At 31.0% G+C, this 5837-nt stretch overlaps 1 protein-coding gene across 1 annotated transcript in view; it reads left to right on the top strand.

Moving 5' to 3' along the window:
• Cln7 (CLN7/MFS domain-containing 8) overlaps nt 1-5837 on the top strand; it is a 63067-nt gene that overhangs the window by 49909 nt on the left and 7321 nt on the right. The window lies entirely within an intron of this gene.

The following is a 5837-nucleotide window of genomic DNA, read 5'->3' as shown; positions in this document are numbered from 1 at the left end:
GATGTCTCTGACGTCATATTTAAAGTGACGTCACTCAGTAAGGTTAAACTATATTAATCTAAAATTCGGTTATTTTTTTTTTAATTTTGTAAGTTTGCAATTATACGAACAAATTTTACTGACAGCAATTGTTTTTGAAAAGTGTTTATTCTGGCTTGGTGGCAAACATATTAAGTTTACTAACCCAAAACAGAAAGTTCACAGAGCCTGCGCACCCACGTGTGCCGTAAAGTTGCCAATTTTGATTATTCATACTGTTATTAACACTATCGTGACATATTTCATTTCTGCATAGCTAGTTTACGGGTAGCGGTAAGAAATTAACTTTATCGATTGTTTACCACTGTTTTGGTTAATGGAGCGACCGAAAGGAAAAGTTCTATTCAAACGGGCTAACGTTCCGTTTAGAGCAATTTAATTGATTAGAGCCGTGCCAAGGGCGAGTCAATTGTTTGTTTATAACCACGTGGACATTAAATCAAACCGAATAAATAATGTAAATTGACAGGTTTATTGCTGTTTTGTTTGTAGCAAATATTAAATATTTAATTAATGGAACAAGGTGTCCCAACGTTAGATTAAATAAGTAGAATAAGCTTAGGAACAATATCAATTATAAAAGTTGTAGAGAAGGTTTATGTCTATACAAGGTGAGTCAACGATAAGGCAAAAATTTGTTATCTCATTTCTGTATTGAAATACAAAAAAATATTAAATTTAAAAGTTTTAGAGAATATTAAGATGCATAGTTTAAAATTATGTTTGACTATACAGGATGGTTCATAAAGTCGTGGTAGATAAAATATTAGTTTTTGCCATATCTTTTTAGATTCTCCATAGAATTTTATTTTTTTTATAGTTAATAATGTCCTATCCTAGTAGTTTCTCTAATATTTTAGTTTTCTCAAAAAAATTTTGATTTTTGCTATGCTGAAAAATTGACTGTAGCGCCATTGTTTCCAAAGGCAGAATACTCATATTTGGTAAAGAATATTGTACAGGGACGACAGAAAAGATTTGTGGAAATAAATTTACGTTCGATGCTACTCGATTCTAGTCTACAATTGATTTATATTTTGTTAACTTTTGTTTTCTGTTATCTAAACTAAACTAAAATCTGAACATTGTCCTTGACATATTAGTTGAGTAAGAATAAGCATTTTAAATTTCTAGTAAACACAACTACGTTGAAGAAACTTTGTACTGAAACGTAACCAAACGTTGATTTTAGGAGATTGGACAACATTAAAATATCGCTTGAATTAACGTTAAAATTAACTTGCTTTAAAAATTTAAAAATGTATTATAGCTCCCATAAGAAAAATCAAAGTTTATGATGGTAACTAAAAATCGAAACGTCGGAATTGAACTTTGATATTGCCACGTTGTAGAGGAGGAAAAATGGCAATGGTAAAGTCTTTTCAGTTATCTTATCAAATAAATTAGTAAAAAACTAAAAACTATATTCCAAAGTTTCGGTTTTTTTCGGAAGTATTAAGAATTTTTAATTTTTTAAAGTGACATTTTCTTTAATTTAAACTTTATTGTATCTCTTCAAATAATCGAGATCCCTATTGTGAGGGTCGTAAAACTGGCACCCTGTATATGCATCGCCAGAATTGATTAACCTTTCATATAGATGAAACAAGTACAAAAACGGGTATATCATTACAGTTTTTAAACTACAACAAAATGAATGAGAAGTATGAAAATTTTCAATTTACATACTTGAATAAAGTGGTCGCTAGAATAGGAAATTAACTCAATTTTCCAGGTTGAAACTGAATGTTAACCAGATATTTGTTTGCACTTACAATTTAACCAAACTTTTAGCTGAAAATTTAAATGAACCTCAGTTTAAGGGCGGAATATTGATAACAGTTTTGCAATCAGAAACTGATTTTATCAAAGCAATGCCTTTAAAACAAGTTCTAGCATTCTAAATATTGTTTAGAACCAGTTTCCTTAAAATAGAAAGTGTTCGTGATTTGGTACAAAAAGTAACCGTGATTTGGTACAAACTTCTGCAACTTTCGAGTTTTGAATGTTTTGAATTTTGAGTCGGAGACTTTGTATTTAAAATGTTGATAAACCTCCTCTAAGCTTTAAATTTCCTTACTTTCGATTACTTATTTACTTACCATCGAGTAATATTGGGAAAAGGATAAATAGGAGAGTTGCAATTTCCGTTTACCGTAAGTGAATCACATTTTTTAAATTGTAATTATATTGTGTTTTATATTATCATATACTTGGGCTGTATTCAAAATTATGTTGCCTTCTTATACAAGGTGCCACAAATTCGGGTGTAAGTATGGAGATCTCAAATACGGTAAAAGCTACAGAGTTGGTAAAATTATGACCGAATTGCGCACTTTGGAGTTTAATAATGGACGCATTCGTTTTCACGCTCCATGGAGCGAGCAGAGCATTTTGTCACAATGAAGTAATTTGACAATTGGTCATTTTTACCTTGCCATTTCTAAACTAAACGACAGATTTTAATGCGGTTTGAACTATCATCATCATTGAGCTTAATTTATTGGCTTATGGTTGATGAAAAAAACTCTGACTTAAATGCACCGCCACTGATACAGGGTGGAAAAGAAGCAAGTGCAAAAAAGTGAAATTTTCAAGTAGTCCCCAATTGATCAATAATTTTTTTTGGGTTTGTTTTAACATGAGGAAGTGTTGCTTAGGTCAATATCTCGGGACGGTTTTGGCAGTTCCCCAAGTAACATCCTGTAACTCAAGAAATATCGATTTATCCAAAAAATGCGACATAGCAGTACTCAATCTCGAATTAAGGCACTAGCTTTGAACTGTCATTTGAAGTCACGTGTAGGTCCCATATTATGTGTTGCATAATTTAAAGTCAACTCCCTTGACCGATAGAACCATACAGGGTGTTTAGAGACAGTTAAAGTGGAAGAACAACTTGTGCAAACAATCAAGTTTCATTCACTGTCGCTGGACACCCTGTATGGTCTTACCCAATATGGGGCTTGTCCTGAAAAGTACTCAGATTATGTAACAGATGTTAAACATACAACGGCATTTGAATGTGCCAAACGTCTCAAATGGCTCTCCTTATTGGTTGCTTGTATTAAGGTGGCAAAACATAATAGTAATAGCTAAAAGGTAGGTTTTGCACTACTATTAAGTTAGTAATTCCACAATATACAAGTATGAACAGTACATTAGTTTATAATGTACTTAACCGTTAGCAGTACACATACCTTACCGTTGCAATAGCCATAAAGTTTATGTGAATGATGCTTAACGCTCTCAATAATGCAGTCAACCAAAAAACATCCTCCAAATCCTTCACTTTGAAAGGTACTCTTGATATAAAGTAACTTATCTCTAACCCTGCTAAAGTTCTAGCACCAAACTCAGCTACCCTACTCTAGTTTACCTTGCCTATTGCTCAAGAATCACTACGTGTAATTAAAGAGTAATATACGTAATACAATTGACAACAAGTGTCATAATTTCAAAACTCCAGCACCTGGCAGATATTTTACAAAGTTATAAAATGTCGTGCTACAAGGGGGAAGCACTATTGCTAATCGAAAATTTCATTGTTTTCGAGATATTCGCGTTTGTCGAGCTGCCTTTTTATGGCGGCACAACGTGACATACTGTAAATGTAACTATAATTAATCGTATGGTATGAAAAAATGTTTTTCTCTAAAACAATCACCATAAAAGCGATTCTGAACTTTGTACCTCAAAAAATAATCTAGAATCTCATATTATATGCATCGCCAGAATTGATTATTCTTGCGTGAGGGTGAAACAAATACTAAAATGGTATATCATTACAGTTTTTAAACTACAAAAAAATAAATGAAAGTTATCGAAATTTTCAATTTACAAACTGGATTGAAGTGTGTTGTAGGATAGGAAATTCATTAAATTTTCCAGTTTGAAACTGAAACTTAACCATATATGTTACAATTTAACCAAACTTTGAGCTGAAAATTTTAATGAAGCTCACTTTAAGGGCAGAATATTGATAACAGTTCTCATCACTGAGAATTATAAAGTGGAAAGATTAGTAACCGTAATTTGGTACTGCAACTGCAACTTTCCAGTTTTCAACGCAGCCAGTTGAAAAATTTAATTTTGTCTAAAATCTTCTGTAGCTTACATACATACAGAGTGTTCCACAATGAAAGACCTCCATTGATATTGGGAAAAGGTTAAATAAGAAAGTTTTTAAAATTTGCATGTTAATGATGTCGGCATGCCTAATCCAATAAATATATATTCAAGAAAGCTGTACTTTCCGTTGACCCGTAAGACAATCACATATTTTTTATTTCAAATAGATTATATTTAATATTATCACATACTTGGATTGTACTCAAAATTCTGTTGCCATTTCATACAGGGTGCCACAAATTCGTGTATTAGTATGGGGATCTCGAAAAGGCAAGAGCTACAGAGTTGGTTAAATTGACAGAATTGCGACATTTGGAGTTTAATAAAATGACGCTTTAAAATTTAAAAAATTTTAAAAATACTTCAAGAGATATCCGAAAAAACGTGATTTATAAAATGATTTTTTTATAATTTATTTGACTTGATGAGATAAATGAAATTAAAAGAACACACACTAATATTGCCTAACTTACCGAACTCTTTTAATTTTTTTTCTAGGAGTTTAAACTAACTTTAGTAAGTTACCAAATTTACAAATGTCAGTTAAGTGGCCTAAATTTATAAGAATATTATGTTTAGATTGTCTGATTAGTGATTAACCTTCTAGGGATACTTTTAAATGATTCTAGAGCATTGAATTTGACGCCCTCTGGCGGCCAACCGGGAAAACGTGATAGCCTTATTTATTGCCTATCTACGGTTCTACATATAATGTTGTTGGATTATCCTATGAACTGCGGACATATTGGTGTTTACACAACAAAATTGTCTTCTTATACTAATTTTAACGATTCTTATGTCAAAATTCGACGAAATTATCTAAAAACCATATAAGATTTTGATCTGAAATTTTTGTGACGCAACTAATCGTGCAACGTATCGTTTACCAGAATGTTTTTAGATCACAATTCTCAAGAAGCAACACTTGTTTCCTTGTTTGAACTAACCTCCAAAATTGTAAAATGTAAAGAGCAAAAAAAATTGGTGTTTATGTTCGCTTTTTAGTAACCAGCAATCTTCAGAATATATGTCTAAGAATAAATACTAATTTTAAATTGTATATTGCAATTTGTTTTGAAATTATCACGTAACGGCCGACTTTAGAGAACCCATTTAAAAAGCTCCTGGCTTCCTTAGAAAGTCTTAAAGCATTATGTATACAGGAACTTTTTTTTGGATATTTTTTCTAGAATCTGAGATCTGAGAACAGAACATAAGTACTTATTTAGATTCTTCAAGAATGTTATCAATTTTGTTGTTTAATGTATAATCACTTTTACACACAGAACATCTTTAATATATCTCACAAAAAACCTAATATGTCTTGTAGAATTACAAGAGCGAAATAAGTTGCAAAATAAACAGGTAATAATAATAAAATAGAAAGTTCTTAAAAATAATCATAATAATTTTAATTTCAAATCCAATCTTACAATCATTTTTAACAAAGTGAGGAAGAAGTTTTTTTGAGGAGCAATATTTCTTTTAGTAGCGCTTTTACTCCTATTTTAAATGTTTATACTCATATAAAGGATTCACTTTTACTAAACCTATTTAACAATGGTAACAGTTTATACTTAAAATTAGTAACGTTGCAATTGTCAAAAACTACTAACACATATTAAAGAAACAAACAAACTTATAATATCCTCAATAATATCTAAACA

The sequence above is a fragment of the Ips typographus genome, linkage group LG1 (assembly GCF_016097725.1).
Source record: "Ips typographus isolate SLU linkage group LG1, UJ_Ityp_2.0, whole genome shotgun sequence".
Taxonomy (NCBI): Eukaryota; Metazoa; Arthropoda; class Insecta; order Coleoptera; family Curculionidae; genus Ips; species Ips typographus.
The sequence above is the reverse complement of the archived record's forward strand: the minus strand, read 5'-3'. Positions and strand labels throughout refer to the sequence as shown.